General features: G+C 41.5%; 1 protein-coding gene across 4 annotated transcripts in view; it reads left to right on the top strand.

The window, feature by feature from the left end:
* LOC122863710 (kelch-like protein 29) overlaps positions 1-17234 on the top strand; it is a 196975-nt gene that overhangs the window by 38752 nt on the left and 140989 nt on the right. Inside the window, exon 1 of one of the 4 annotated variants that reach the window (XM_044170452.1) lies at positions 7204-7224. The exons of the other annotated variants lie outside the window; for them this stretch is intronic. The gene's annotated coding sequence lies outside the window, so the exon portion shown is untranslated. Of the gene's footprint in view, positions 1-7203; positions 7225-17234 lie in introns of those variants that run through there. 4 annotated transcript variants of the gene reach the window in all.

The following is a 17234-nucleotide window of genomic DNA, read 5'->3' as shown; positions in this document are numbered from 1 at the left end:
GTATCTGGTTCCATCTTCTCAAATCTGAGGATTTCCCACTTTCTTTATTTAGATCTCCATTATTGGAGATTGAATATATTAGATTTTTTACCCTTTTCACCATTTTTGACATTTCATTTATCAAACTATTCTAAGAGTCTGCAGCCATGCTAGCTCTGTGAGGATGTACTTAGAAACAATGGTGCTTTGAGCTAAATGCTAACATCAGCATGCTAACATGCTCACAATGCCAAAAGCTGAGGCTGATTGGAATGTCAGTAGTTTTCTAAGTATTTGATGATAAACCAAAGTGTTGGACAATTAAAATTTTGACCTAACGATGCTGGATCAAAAGTCAGGGAATCACCAAAATGATTATGATTCATCCTTAGGGTGACATGAATATTTGTACCAAATTTCACAGCAATGCATCCAATAGATGTTAAAATATTTTAGTCTGGACCAAACTGCCTTAGAGCCATGCCGCCAGCGTGGCTAAAAACAATAAAGTAATCTGTAATAAAAATGATATGCCTCACAATGCAAAGCCATTAAGAATAATATACTAACCAAGCAATTTATAATCTCCTCTTCAAGGCCAGAATATCCATCATTGGATCTTCGGTGTTATAAGCATAAACCAAAGGAGGAAACCAAACATCAAGAAAAGATCTCTTAAGCCATGCCACTTCACAAACGTGTCTCATTGGCTTTCACAGTTGAGCATTGCAGAGGGCTGCTCCGTTGTGACCAAACACACACATGGCACTCTTATCGCCTGATAAGAGCTCAAAGGCTGCTTCCTCTTTCATGTGCTTTGCTTGGTGACCTTCACGTAACCAGCTTACATACACCCACTCAGACAGAAGCATGTACCGACTTGCGTGCTCACAAAAAAGAATAGACAGTCAGCGTTCCCCAAAAAATAGGAAGAGCCCATCCCGTTTTTCTGTGACGCGCCACACCGCTCAGTGACCGTGATGTGACCTTACTCCATGCAGACAAGCCAGCAGGGTTAAAGTGAGGTGAACGTGCATGTGGGTTTGTGTTCGTGCGAGTTCTTAGTGTGGTGTGTGCTGAGGCTCGCATGTAGTGACGATGAACTGGTCCTGTAACTTTAGAGCAACCTTGCACTCTGCCTGACCCCTGCGGTGATGGGCATAACATGAGCACTAAGGCTGAAGCAGATCGGCACAGCCCAGCCGGGCACGGCACAGCTCAGCACAGGGACCCATGACTATTTAATGATCGTTTCCAGGGCAGAGGCCTGGAAACATGCCTCCTCCCAGCTAGTGTGTGTTTTCTTCAGCCACAGAGAATGAACCCATACCCCTGTGAATTAACATGGAAGAATGTTGACAGAGGCAACATGGGCAAGTCAGCACTTTACTGCTGGAGTATGATATGTGATTGTACTCTTCTTAACTGAGGGGGAATGGGAAGTCACAAAACACTCAGGTTTCTTCTATTGCTCTGTGTAGATTTAGCCTGTTTTCAGTTTCCAGCTAGATGGTGAATGATGTTTTGAAACAAATCCAACTCCCAGTGACCCCCTCCCTTGTCCATTTTTAATGGGATGTAACAGCAAAAGATCCATTTTTAAAAGGACTTGTGTATTGCTAACAGCGTTTCTATTTATGAAGCAGAGTGTTCACAGGGCAGGTTGTCTGTTGTAATCACAGAAGTTATTTATTAAATTATTATAGATTATTTTTAATAAGAAAATTGATAAACTGAACAAACTGTGGTGCTCTGGTAATCTACCTTTGCCTCAATGTGGAGGAGCAATTTCCTGTTGCCATTATGTTTTCTGTTTTCTAAACATATTTTTAGAAAGCTCCACATAGCCAGTAAAATCCATGACCAGTATTGACAGTGCATTTGCAGAGAGTAAACAGTAATCGCGGTTGATGCAGCTGTGGGACAAGTGTTTCATGCTTTAGGCTGACTCGACCGACTCTGACATTTAACACGCCATATTTTCATGAGGCCCCTTTGTTACTCTGTCTTCGAGCTGCATTTTATGTGAACAACTACACACTTTCAATTACATTTGCCTGTAGCAACGTTTTTTAGGTGACTGAGGAAACCAGGGATGAGAGAAAGAAAGTGAATAGGTAAATAAAAATGAATGCGAGAAGGATGGAGTTAGTGGATAGGGAAGTGCTGAGGAGGATGTGGTTAGTCAGTGCATAGCCAAATCGATGTTTTGATTTTAAGTAGCTCATTTTGAATTAGATATATACTGTTAAAGATTTTCACATTTGTGATTTTTTTATTTATTTTCTCTTTAAAGACAGTTCCATCCTGATCTGTTAAGTTTCCTCATTTTCATCCCTTTAATCGTAATCAGGAAAGCTTCTACATGCCTGCACCACAAGCAGAGATTTTATAATAACTTAAGCCATTTCCTGAAGCAAATAAACTCCCATTCACTTTGGCATAGAAACATCAAAAGTGAGCATTGCATTTTGCAGTAGCATTCATGATAATAAAGTTTCACAATCTGAAAGAAATATTGATCTCCATTCTGTATCAATATGCATGAATTCATGTGTATACTGTAAGATTTTAGGACCCATCTGCCATCATGCACAACCCCATTGAAGCAGCAGACAAACCAGAGGAAGAAGCTTTCATTCACTAGTGTCTGTAAAATTAAAACTAAATAATGTTTAATTGCAAGTTAGAATTGGGTTTAATATTAACATAGCATATGTTTTTCCAAAGGTTATTTTGAGAAACAACTGACACGAAGGGGAACAGCACAGTAAGGAAATATAATCACATGACAGCACTTCTACCTCAGTGGCAGCTGTAGGGGTTATAAAACTGAAAACAAACAAACAAATGTTTTCATCAGCAAATCACATTCCTCAATATGAATATAACAGAAATATTAAATAGTATCTGGATTGACATAATTACCTTAGCAGAAGGTTTCCGATGAGTTATACTCCACAGCTAACTTGACATTCAAGAATGTTGATCCATTCAGATTTGGAGGATGCAGGGCTGCGTTGTGACTTCCTCAGGTCCCCTGTGTGCCTGTCCCTCGACGGAGCCAAACGGTGCAAAACTGACAAGTCATTGTCTTTTCCTAAGCCACAGTAATTCATCAGCACTTGAGGCGGCTTTGGCTGATTGCATTTTCGACAGAGCAATCTCCACTATGTCATAGAGAATTTGGCTTTTATGGCGGGGCGGAACTTTGATGCCAAATACAAAGGACAGTGGAGGCGAACATGGAGAGTTCAACACGCTGGGTCTGATTGCAAATTGAAAATCCTGTGTGTATCTGCGCCTGTGCACGGCTTGTGTACTTCAGTGTGTGAGTGTGTGAGAGAGAGTCAGTGTTTTTACCTTTTGAGATATGATGGAGTTTTTCCATCTGCTGCTCCCTCAAGCCTTATTTCTTTCATCTCCTGAGATATTCATAAACCGTAACAAAAATAATGGACACTGTGAGCAACCTTTCATCAGACCGCCTTTTTTTTTGTGTGGTACACAAAAAATGCCCTCTTCTTTATTTGCCATCTCTGTGGCCACGAAAGCAGCCACAATAGTTGCTGTCCAGCCACAGAGCAGCCATCGTAACAGTTTTAATAAACACAAGAATCCCTTTGAGGCTCGACAGATGAGGAAGAAAAATGGTAGCATTTTCTAGTATTTTACAATTTTTTGCTTATGCGTGTAAATTGTGGAGGAAAATAATGAGTGTGCAAAGCAGCGCTAATATGTGCAGCTTTTAAATGTCAGTATGTTGCAGGGGTGCAACTCAGCTGGGGAAATCGAGTGTTTCCCAGGAATATGCTGGAGAGCCAGGCTATAACTGCGAAAAGCTGATAGGGTTCAGTATTCAGAGGTAACGTCAATCCCTGAGCCCATGATAATATTTCACTGTCATTTAGAGAAATGACCATGAGAAGCCCGAGTTGGAAAAAAACCAAAAAACAGTTGAATAGCCTGAGGGTATCCAACCTGCCAGTGTAGCCTAACACTCACTGTACATTTTTCCAGTCAGGCCTGCACTACCTCAGAATTATGTTCTTTGATTATAAGAAAAACCCCTTTGAACATCAGGGTTTCCCTAACAGAGAATAAACATCAGAATGTCATTAAAACAAAACTGACACCAGGTTGCGAGATCTTAAACTTGTATGTCTTTCTGACTTATATTCAAATGCAGAATTGTCAGTGTTTCACCCACACCTCTACTCTATGGTTGATTAAATCCAATATGCTCCACTAACTGCTCATACTGCAGTCATTTGGAAATGTAGAGGCTCTTTTATGGGAAGATTTCCAGACTAAAGGCCCCAAGTATATTAGCAGGTATTACTCTGCCTATTGTAAATCTCTCCCACTTATTGCTTCCGTAAGTAATAATGGAGAACACTGTGTGTATTTTCATTTGTTCACAGTAACTCTAGGATTTTAAAGGAAGCTCTTTTAATTTCCACTCCGCTGCTCTGGCGTCAGTGCCAGCCTCAGAGTTTTGCTCGATCAAAGCCCATATTCAGCTCTCTGAACAATAAGAGCCACTGGACTGCTCAAGTGGCCTCAACAGAGCTGTGTGTTGAGCAGAGTAGCTATCAATACTTTAAAATTTATTTGCTGTAGTTCTGGGCTCAGTTTTGATTTCTTATGCTGGCTGGACAAGCTGTGCTAAATTCTGTATTTTCATTTACAGTAATAGTAAAAGTAAGGAAAAGTGCCACTATAAGGCTCCCCTACCATATCAGATGAGTAACAGTCATGTAGTCCAGACACTGCCAGCACTGCTGATTGAATTTCCTCATTATTGCATTATTGCCCTGAAGATGGCTCTTGGCTATGTGATGTGCTGTGTGAATATGCACTTTAATATACTAGCTAACCCCCTCCACCCCCATCGTCCCCACGGCTCCGCCCATCACCATGTTTCAACATGTCTCAGCAGTTTGGACATAATTGGTTGAATAAACTAATTGTTTTAGAAGCTGATAGTGCTGACGCAGGTTGCTTTGTCTATGGTCTGTGTTTAATGGTAATGTGGTAATATCAGAGTGAAGTAGCAAACAGATCAATCACATGTCAGGTTGATCACAAACAGATCTTTAAAGATTCAACGTGCAATCAATCTCAATAGCCTTCACCATATCATTCTACTTGCTTGTATTGCAGGTGCTTGGGAGGGATTGGCAATGTAACATAGCTCATAATAAGTGATGCCAAGGTATCCATTACAATTTAGTGACAAGTTAGCAGAGCTATTAATAAGGATGTTCATTATTTTGACTGATGCCTCCAATTCACACAGAGCTGACTCAGACAGAGTGGGAAACTATTTTGGATTTTGACATTTCCTCCCTGCACTTAAATAGTAGGATTCAGGTTTGCCCTTAAACCAGCCCAGGAATCATTGGTATGAAGTCAAGCTGACAGGAAATCATACTTGATCTTTTTTGTATAATGTTGCTGTACTATACCTAAAGTCATCTGAGATGGAGATGGTTTTTGGTTGTATTACTTTGTACATTTCTGGTGCAGCTGAAAGCGCCAGTCAAAACAGTATTCGTCGTAGTTCATACGTGCATTATGGTCTCCAATCCAAACCACTGAGCGCCTGCATCGGAATGCAACACATCTGCATTGGAAAGAAGCAGTGGTAACAAATTCTCTCATGAGCTCACCTTCCATTAGAAAGCCACACATGCACTGCCGAGTGATCTTTGCCCAAAAAACACTTCGGAGCAAATAACGGCAGGGGAAGAACAGAGGTGGATGCAAATGAAGAGGGGTCGAGCTATTTAATACATGGTAATTACACTCCACAGTGGCATTGAGCGTGACCTTTTAAGCGGTTGCCATGAGTTGTATCTGGACAGAATGGAGCCTGCTCTGGAAATAAGAATGGTATTTAGTGAAGTCCAGTGAAGAGACAGTAAGTTGATGCCGTAACCCAGGGAGGAAATTATTCATCTTGTCAACCATACACTCTTTTTACTTCCTTTTTTATTTATTTTGTCATGCACAGCTTTGGTAATTGCGTTTTGCTCTTGGGGAAAATGTTGCCAATTCAATCTCTCCCTTGTTTTTGATGGGAGAGTTTGTTTGGTGCATATATTAATAAATTTAACACGTATTCCTGATTGTACAGGCCCTTTCATCCAAATGCACATCAGTCATTTTGGAGATAAAAACTAATTTCAAAGCTGCTGATGCCAATGGATTTGTCTAACAGATAACTTTGTCTGTTTGAACAGGGGGAGGATATGATACAAAGTGCTGGATCTATTATTATCATTATTATTATTCTTACTGCTATGTTTGAATGTGATTGCTGCAGTTGCCCTGCCAGAGTTTATTCACATTACAAATAGGCTACTGGATAAGCTATTTAGTTCATTGTAATGGCCACTTTGACTAACTGATAACCTCTATGAATCTTTGAATAAAACTGTTAGCCTCCCTTACCTACTTGCATACCTGACAATTTAAGAGTTTCTCCAATCTGATTTTTATGTGCATCAATCACCACATGTAACCCTTATCACCCTGTTTGCATAGAGCTATAACAAAAACAAGGATGCAAAATGGATGCTATTGACCTCGTATTAAAACCCTCATCCCAACAGATTTTCCAGTCATAACTTAGCAACCGTAACTAGGCACAGCAAGTCTGTCAAGCTTTGTATTTCTCTACATGTCGAAGTGGTGTACAGGGGGCCGTAGCTTGGAGCGGTTTGGAGGGTCGTGTATTTATTTTTTTTTTTTTGGCCTTTGAAAAACCAGAAACAAAAGAGCAAAACTGTTTAAGAATTAATTAAACTGTGTGTTTATCTGCTGTAATGTTAACGTAAGCTGCAAATGTTAGCATGCCCAGCTAACTAGCTTACTACCTACAGTAGTAACTTCCCCCAGCGTTATTTCCCAAAGCCAAAGAGCATTTAAATCGCTTACCACATTTTTTGTGGTTAAAAGTTACGTTAGAAAAAAAGCTCTGTTCACCTTTGCACATCCACTGTGTAGTATTTCCCCACTGTGTGGATGCCGGTGTTTGAAAATACAAACAATAAAGCATAATCTAACCTGTCTTGCTTGTCCAAGTAGCTAAGCAGCCAAACAGGTTATGCTAGAATGAAATAAGGAAAAAAACAATCAGACTCTTGTCATTCTTACAATACTAGGACTAGCTAGCTCTACACTGCAATACCAGAACAATACTGTTTCTTTATTTGGATGTACATGGATCATCAGCTGGTGAGGATGACTTTAGCCTCAGTCTTTTAGCATGATATCATGTATGTAGCCATCAAGGGCATATTTATAGCAAGAATTTTCGTTTTAAAATGGGTAAGCTAAAAACATAGAAAAGTCAGCAGCAGACAGTTTTTTCAGCCATGGAGCTAAAGGTTAGCTTAATTAGCTAGCTACAGCTAATAAAATCTGCCAGCGACGGTCATCTCAGCCGACAAAATCAATGGTCACCAGCTAGAAATGAGAAACCTGCTTTTATCTACCTCTGTTTGAAATCAAGGACCCATTGTTTCAAAAATGACTATGAATTTTGAGTGGTAAATCTGCCATTGTTATCATTGTAAACTGCATATGTGCCATGCAAAAGCTGAAAGCTTGACAGGTGTAGCAACAGTAAGTAATGTGGTGGGGCTTAGCGAATGGTTCATTTTAACGTCAAACATTTTTTAATAGTTTTCATAAATTTTTTAACATGTTAGAACAGGTTTCACAGGTGCTGCGTCATAATATAACAAATAAGCCCCTTAAATATTCTATTTCCTAGCAGATGGCTTGGACCTCACTGCATATTGCATGAAGCAGACATCAGACTACTGTTTTCACCTGAAGCCTGGTCCACTTTTCAAGGCCCCAGCCAAGTTTAAAATCAGTGTTGATTGAGAACCATTTCAAGTCCAGTCAATGGAAATGATTTGTCTCTAAAACACTTACATAGCATTTTGAAATGAAAAAGTATGCTGCTCTATGCAGGTACTGACCAAAGATTAAATAAAATGAAAATATCCTCCCAGAGCGGATTTTGTTTCCAATGCTGAGTATACAGTCCTATCCTGAACTCTAAAGCCCTTGTATGGAATAATTGCTGAGGCATAAATTCACTTTTTTTTTTTTTTACGATCGATAGAGTAGAGAAAGAATGAGAGAGAAAATTAGGACAAAAGAAAGGGAGATGCGGGAGAATAAGAGACTAAATCTAGATTGAGTTGGGTAATAGTGAGTGGGCTGGTTTTATACTGGGATGAGCAAACACAAAAACCTACTGAAGACCACACAAAGTCATGCCAACACCAGCGCACTCCAACACACTCAAGCACAGGGATCTACAGCTGTGGCCATTTATTATGCTTTGTTGAACACCAATGCTCACTGTGAATTCAGCCAGATCAAACCTTGGATACAGTAGCTGCAGTAGCGTTAGATACAGAACACACATACCTACACTGTGTGTGTGTGTTCTGCTTCCAGGTGTGTATCCTTGTGTGCTTTTATGTTCATACATGTAATGTGTGCTTACATGCATTGGATGGCCTGGGGTGTGTGTATATATGTGTATCCTGTATTTGAGTATGTGTAGCCATACTTGTGTGCGCATGTACAATCTATATGTGTTTATTATACTGTGTTCTTGTCTGTGTATTCAAGTGTGTGTGCTACATCTGTAGGTGCTTTTCTGTGTTGTGTGTCCGTCCTTGTGTGTGGTGTGGTGTGAGGTCAGTCAGAGTGCAGTGAGAAAAGTGTGTCATCAGGGAGGAGGTACTTTGGTCCCTCCTGACTGGTCTTTTCAGCCAAGTGAAACACCAGCACTGCTGACAAATAACTGAAGCAGAAGCTCTCTCGCTCTTTCTGTCTCTCTCTCATTGACAAACTTATCTGTGCACACACACACACACACACACACGAACACACACAGTCACTTTGTCACAAGCAGTCACACTATATCACAGTGTTTCACACATACTCTAGAGTACACACACTAGCAGACACAAGCAGCAAAAGTACATACACACAGAGTTTTGCAGAGACACAAAGCCATACATAGTCAAGCACAGAATTGCATTGTCACATAAATTCACACAATCTCAAACTGTCACTCACTCTTCTCTTACACAGTCGGACAGGAAAGCACACATTTAGATCGAATCCACCAACAGTCATGTATACACTTCAGAGCAAGGAGGCACACATGTTCAGAGGGGAGACATGCTTATGTAAACACATGATGAAAACACACGGAGCATAATCACAACTACAAACACACTATTGAATATCAGTAAGCAGCATTTGTCAATAACAGAAAAGGTCTGTGTTCTGTATGTTTTCACAACAGCCATATTACAAATGTATTGTTCAAAACAACCTGCAAAATGATTTAATGTCAAGAGGAGTAGTCTCAAATATCATTACCAACACTACAATATTTGCCAAACACAAAATGAGTCAAAAGATTTAAGATAATTGATTTACGATGTTGATCAAGTATGTAGAAAGCTTGACTGCTTTTCCTTACATGACTCGCCTTTTGTTATTTCCGTAAAGTAACTCCTCTTTCATGAATGCTGTTACTTTTCCTCTACCCCCTGTATAGCGACACACAGAAGGATGCACACCAGCACACACCCCAAACGGAGCTGCAGACAGAATTTACACAATGCTCACACACTGTAGCTGCATGACTGCCGTAGTTTTTTTTTGGTTTTTTTTTTTGGTTGTGGTGAATGAGGCAGGCAGTGCAGCGTAGTGGTACAAATACAGTAAACACATTTCCAGCCAGGCAGGGAAGTTGTTTGAGTCGGAGAGGCCGTCCCCAGCTGAGCCGGCTGACTGAGAGTTTTGGGCCATGGTTCTGACAGGAACAGACCCTGGGAGAGGAAAACATGGTGGAGATGTGCATTTTAAGGAGGATGTTGCAGTATTTATTTGTGTCTGCGTACAAGCGAAAGTGGGAAGAAGAGAGAGAATATGACATTTTATTATGTTTGTGTGTTTGCATTTTTTGTTAGTATACTGTATGCATGGAATGGAACTGTGTATATATACAACGTTTGTGTGTCTGTGCGTGCGCATGCATATAGTAGCTTCTCTGCAGCAGTGTGTAATGGTGTGTTAATTTGGGTTTGCCTTGGAACAGAATATATAATATACTCTAATGATATGTCTTGAGCAAGTGCTATAACTCTCCTTGGCGCCTTTTAATGGGTTGCTCAAAAAGAGAGAATTGATTTCCAGGTTTCTGCCTCAGAGATGCTTCCGTATAGCACCAAAGGCTACTGTAGCATTATATGTTTCAGTTCTTCTGTGTGTATGTGGGTGTGTTGGGGGGGGAGCAGAGGGAGACCGGAGTTGTGAGAGAAAAAGAGTATGAGAGACTTTGCAGAAAGGGAGAGTTTAGTTTCTCCCCAGCTCTTTAGAGTTTCCCTGGTGAGTTGGCTGGCAGCTTGTTTGCTGGCGTAGCAGCAGGAGGAGCAGCAGCAGTCGGAGGTAGAGAGATTGCGATAAGCCCCTTCAGAGGCAGACAATAGACGCTATAATGCTGTTGGAATTAACGACTGGCATTCCATCGTTTCTCATCTGATTAAGACCCAGTGACAATCTTCTTGCTACAGTCTCTAGTTGTCACCAGCAATGACTAATGAACTGTGATATCCTGCTTCTCTCTCTCCCTCTTTCTCTGTGTCTCACTCTCTCTTCACTTCACGCTCTATCGATTATTGAAATGCTCTCCGATCCCTTCCATTCTTAACACGCCCTCGCAGCTTCTCCTCTCTCTCTCTTCTCCTTTCATTTGCCCGTCTGTCGGGCTCGCTCTCCTCCCCCGTGTTGTCCTTTATCTTGTACCATTCATTTAGCTAATTTGATATTTGGAGTTGATAGGGCTCTGAATAGAGGCCTGTGTTTTCACACACATTTGTCTCCATCTCCCGATATCTCATTTCTCTCTCATTCCCTCTCTCCCTTTCTCTTCCCCCTTCCTCTCTTTTTCAGAGTAGCGATAATGAAATCAGGCTCTAGCCCTTCATCTGTATTAGCAGCATTTGCGGGTCTAAGAGAGACTAACAGCCTGCTAATTCTCTGCCTCTGATTCGTTAAATTGACAGACATTTGCATAATTTAGCTGCCTGCTTTCTCCTTCTCAAAGGTTGCCTGCAGACGCTTCTGTCATTGAATGGAATTGAAAGCTGTCAAACATAATGGCTTGTTTGATCAGATTTGAATATGTGTTTAGAGGTTGGTGCAAGAATTACAGAAATATGCCTCTAAAATTCCATTGATTTCAAAGAAACTAAATTGATCTGCTACACAGAAAGTTCAATGTTTAATTTTTTCTTCTGACAAGTTAACCTAATTCTTTTTATAGTTTTTGTACTTCTCTGATTTGTCTCACCTTCAGGGTTTTGCTACAGTATTCACACACTCCCACTCTTTCCCTCGAAAATGCGCTCATGTGTTTGAGGGATAAGGGTTTCTTCGTCTTCTGTGATGCTGACAGATATGAGCGGTGGCGGCGCTCGGTGGCATCTCTTTTACCGTTTCCTTTTGAGCTGTGGTGTCTCGAGGCTCACAGCACTTCCAGTGAATAATGTACACTTTCACAGTCACATGCACAAGCCACATGAGTTTGCAAAAAACACACATTGACTTCCACTGATTCACACACATCATGCATCTCGCTCTCTGACACAGTGTGCATACAGGTGTTCCATTAACCTTGCAGGCTGACAGTGTCTCTAGGTAGCTTCATTACCTTCAGCATGATTAGCTATAAACTAGACTGTTGCTTTGAGGTCTCACACACACACACACACACACACACCTCCTTCCCTCCCTCCCTCCCTGGCCCACATTGTCAGAGGGCACCCGCAATGTAGTCATGCTTTTCACCATAGATAAGTGGTTGTGTGAGGGAATGAGAAGTTGTGTGTGTCTGTGTGAGACGCTCCCCCCGCCTCCATGTATTAATGAAGAGATGCGGTACCAGGTGCTCTCTGTGAGAAAGAGACAGTGAGGGAACCCAGTAGAGGAGGAGGGGTTGATAATATGGTTTGGCATTTTAGCGGCCTCCTTTTCCTAATGGCGCTTCGGTCTCGCTGGGATTATCCAGCCGGCACGCTGTGTTACGGTCGGTAAACTGCACTGTGCCAGAGGGAAAGGGCGTGCTGAGAGGGGACAGGGGTTGCAAGGTGGAAGTGTCAGGAGAGAGCGGGAAATGTTCTCAAAAATGCCTGGAGGAATGCAACCTTTATCAAAGTGAAAGGGCCTGAGGGAGCGCATAAAATAGCAGCCCCCTAACCCATCGCTCTGTGCCCGGGCTTCAGAGGTGTGGAGGCATGGAAAGTGTGAACCAATGTCAGCTGCATCAATGGAAGAATAGAAAAAAAAAGGAAAAGATGCAAAATGCTAACAGTCTTGTACAATTAATGGATCATCATTATAGGCGAAACGTTGAACTCTGCATAATACATTTAGAAGATTACATGTCTTTACAAGTCAGATATTTCCATCACCGCTTCTTGTTATCTTTTGAATTCAACTTTACAGGGCAATTAAAAAATGCCTCCAAAGAAAGCACTTTGCCCTACTTGAATGTTCTGGAGGGACTGCTTGAGAAAGTGTTCCACTCTTCTCTGATGAAAAATGTCTGTAGAAATGTATAAAACTGCACTCCCTCCAGAGAGCGGTTTGGCATTTTTGTTTTACTGACGTCCCCGCCAGCCCTGCTTTTACAATACCTGTAAATTATTGCTCTGCTCTGAAGCCCCCCCACCACCACCACCACTTTTTTCCTCCTCTGTCTCATCCCTCTTTGTTTCCTTAACTTTCTTCCTTTAGACCTCCCACACAAATCACATATCTGTCTTGAAGCACCTTTAACATTTAGCTCTACAGTATACAACCACACGAGCAGCGGGTGTATATTTTACGCGTTAATATGTTTTTTCATGCTGCTGCTGTCATAGCTCAGGTCTCAGTCCATCCATACATAGTCTATGAATTCATAGTAGGTTTTTTTTGCCTGCTGTACACAGACTTACTCCATCCCCTCCATTTCTGGTTCATCTGCTTTTCCACCGCTCCCAGAGAACCTAGGGCTGACCCTTACAGCATATCAAATTCTACATTTCACAGCTTTTTTTACAGTCACTGCTGAGCATGGGGAATATTATCCACATATTTATTCCTCTCTGGATGCCGGTTTCTCTCCAAATTTGCTCTCTACATGCACAGTCATGTTTGTTGCCACCTGATGTCAAAAGGCCACAGAACTGTCCCTGTGCTTTGCATGTGTTCCATTAGCATCGATTCCCCACTCTACGTGAAAAGTGCAGTTAATACCAGGCGAGTAGCTCGGCTTGTTTTATTTATGAACATGTGCCCGTAGAGACATCCATTATCTTCAGTTTTTACAAAGCCCCAGTGTAGGAACTAGTAGGGGAGTGTTATACAGAATCCCAAACTGTTTTTACCGGGAGCCCATCTGATTTAAGCACATTTCTTCATACAGGACCCAGGGGCATTGTGGATTACACCAGATCTATACCATAGCTCATATTTCAACTGTGGAGTACGAAAAAGCAGAGTTCAAACAGTTCATATCTCGCATTGGAAATGAGAGGCGGCTGGTTAAAAGCCTGCTTACAAGGGAGCATTGACAGATCCTGTGCTGTTCATGGCAATCCTTTGATGCCAATCAGAAGATAAGCCGTCTCTCATTTGATGCCAGTGAAATGGAAGCAAAGCGGTTAGTCTTGGCCATGTGTCATGGGTTTTGTCACAGGCTAGGACTTATCACACATCATTAAAATGTGTAGTGTGAAATTCAAGCAACATAAAAATGTCTTTTAAAGAGAGGCGCAGATCGAGGGAGAACGAGATGCCTCATCTGCATCAGTAGTAATGTGCAGCACTTTGTGGTCACCTAATTTAAGATTAAATTGAGTGAATTGATTGTAGCAGGGTTTGTGCTGCGTGTGGTTTGGCAACAGCACGGTCAGAGAAGTAAGACTGTAGGAGCAAAGGAGAGATGAGAGAAGCCTTGGTCTGTCAGCGAGAGGACAACTCATCAGCTGCTTTGTCAGACGCACATCCCAGCTTCCTGAATTTGCATTAATTACATGCAGTCTTATCTACCATCCAGAGTGTAGGCGTCTCAAACCTGACCAGTGTGTCTGACAAGGAAGGAAACCATGCCAAGCGTAAGCACCAGAAGCTGTTTTCTATTCAAAATGAATAAAGCTATTTGTAAAAGCAAACTCAGGTTATGAAAGTCAGAAGTATCAGTATTGTATGAAATGCAGGAATGACTGAAAGATATGTGTGAATGTTGTAGGCTGCAGAAATGTTAAGCAATACCCCAATATAGAAAGACAGAATGGTAGGAGGCTGAGTAAATAGGCCTGGAGTACTTCAGGAGCGACCAAAGTACACCCAATGACCCTCCCAAATCTGACTACACCCTTTTGAAAAAGAAACATGTTCTGGCTTAGTCAAAATAGGTGGTTAGTTGCTAAAATAGTGCCAAAGGTACCTGGTGGTGGGGGATCACATGCTTCACAACAACAACAAAAAGGCAGAGAATCTAATGCCCAGTATTAATTATGCTGAATCTAAGGAACTTCACTTGTGCTTGTTCATTTCACAACAACAAATCTTAAATGAGCAGCTCTATGTGAGCCATAATACATCCCTCCCTAGGGACCTGTCTTTTTCCTCACCTGTCATTGTTCCGCTGGACCGTGCTTTTGTTTTGTTTATGGTTTTGCGGTGACGCTGGTCTTAGCCGCCAGATTAGAGAGAAGGTGCTGACTCTGTCTACCTGGGTGACGTTTGGCGTACAAGAGTGGACCCAGAGAGACCCAAACCATGACAGCATAGTCGTACAAACTAATCATTTGTGGAAGTGAAATGTTAGATAACTGATATATTATACATGTATTATACTGTGTATATTGTTTTCTTTTCTTTCACTGTAAGAAAACAGAATAAAATGCCCCTTAGTCCAAGGTGATTTCTTAAAATTCCTTGTTTTGTCCAAATAATGGTACAAAACCAAAAAGAGATTTGGTTTACAATCATATATAGACGTGTTACTGCTGTGTTAACCTGAGTTTAGACTGCAGGTTAGTAACATATCCAGCCTTTCTCATCAGTTTGTACTGACCATGAAACTGAAGCCAGGTCTTGGGTGTTGAATTTCAGACCCTCTACATTTTAGCTACCTACAGTAACAGGCACTTTCTGTGTCTGGAAACTGTGTCTCCAGGCAGTCTTTACTCATTTCATTGTCACTTCTTCTACAAATTGTATTCAGGCTTAGATTTTGATGATATTGTGACATCTGTCAAGTGTTAAAATGAGTTTATGATTATTAGTAAAAGGATGATCAGTCTACCTGTATCTCGCACCCCACCTAGAATCGACATACACTTTGACAGCTGTCCAGTTGTGCATTGACGCTATATGTCACTGGGTCTCATCATAGGCCGGTTGGGCGCTTCCATTTAGCTCATACATTTATCTCCATTTGCCCATCCATTAATCTCCCTTTACTGTAACCCATCCAGCTACTGGCTAGCCAACACAGATGAGACGCCCCATTACTTATTTAGCACCACTTTAAAGGCGACCCAAGTCAATCGAGAAGCCGCTCTCGTTTACGGTAACAACATTTGCCGAGCGGTCTCAAACACAGCGAGCGAAGATGAGATTGAGCGAGATGAAATCAAGTCGATAAAAGACATGGAGGATGATGTGCCCTGTGGTCAGATAGTTAAGTGAAGGTCACCCTGCCAGGGCATTGTGTAATCTGGTGGCTCTCTGGACGGTGACAGGCAGACAGATTCTTAAGGCCAAGGTGGAAAAGTTGCCTGGCCTTCAATATCCCCTAAATCGATGTGACCAGAAAAGGAGAGGGATAGTTTTTACCCTTGTAATGAAATTTTTTTTTTGCCCCTCTCGTATTATAGTGGATCCTTGTTCTGAGGAGGGCAGGTTTTGATGCATTGAGTGCTCATGAGAAAGGACACACGATAAGGGGGTTGTGAGAGAGAGAGAGAGAGAGAGAGAGAGAGAGAGAATAGGCTCTCCACCTCTCTCTTCTTGTGTGTGTGTGTGTGCGTGAGTGTGTATTTTCTTCTGTGGATGGGCCAGCATGGATACTTTACCCAACCTAATCATGATTTCCCTCTTTTATCTGAGTGCAGACCAACTGTCCAGGCCTATACATCACAGCTCCCCCAATACACACACATACCCATGACTCCACCACTTTCTGTCTCTCTCCCTTCGTCCGCACTATATATTTGTGTATCACCCACTGACACTCTGGCAACATATTAAAAAGAAGGATAGTGGCTGCTCTCTGTTATTGCCTGGAAAGTGATTTACCATGGGGCCACATTCCCACCATATTGATTAAAGAACATGTGTGTTTCACCTTTTCTTCATCTCCCTGGGCTTTCTCATTTTCCCTCTCTCTCATTCTCTTTCCTCCTCCCGCTTCTCCTTCTCTCCTTTTTCTCCTCCTTTTATCTCTCACTTCACTTCCGCTATCTCTGATGTTGCCCAACAATCTCCACCACTTCCCCGTCTCTCTCTCTCTCTCTCTCTCTCTCTCTCTCTCTCTCGCTCTCTCTCTCTCTCATCTATGTTGGCCCCGGACTCATGTGGCTGATTGTGTGTGTGAGAGCAGTAGTAGTATAATCACAAAAACAAAAAATGCAGGCACTACAGGTTTGTGGCACATTTAAAATTCCTCAGTTGTCTTACTACACATCATTTTTCAAGATGCTCAAGGAGAATTCAGAAATAAGATTACACATACACCTTCCGATACCCCTGTTATACTGTAGAGCCATGTATGATGGGCTTTTACAGAATAATTAACTCATGTTTAGGGCTGCATCTAATGATTATTTTTATTATCAGTCAATCTATGGGTTATTTTTTGACAATTTATCATATAAAATGTCAAAAAACTGTTAAAAATGCCCATTGCAAGAGCCCAAGATTACATCTTAAAATTGCTTGTTTTATCTGACCAACAGTCCACAACCCAAAGGTTTTCAATTTACAGTTATATAAAACTGACAAAAGCAGCAAATCCTCACATTTGAGATGTTGTAGCCAGAGAATGTTGATGATGGCTTTGGTTATATGTCTCAACAACTTTTGGATGGATTGCCATGAAATTTGGTGCATACAGTATGTTTACCAAACAGACATTCCCATCAGCCTCA

This window comes from Siniperca chuatsi, linkage group LG16, assembly GCF_020085105.1.
Source record: "Siniperca chuatsi isolate FFG_IHB_CAS linkage group LG16, ASM2008510v1, whole genome shotgun sequence".
Lineage (NCBI taxonomy): Eukaryota > Metazoa > Chordata > Actinopteri > Centrarchiformes > Sinipercidae > Siniperca > Siniperca chuatsi.
The sequence above is the reverse complement of the archived record's forward strand: the minus strand, read 5'-3'. Positions and strand labels throughout refer to the sequence as shown.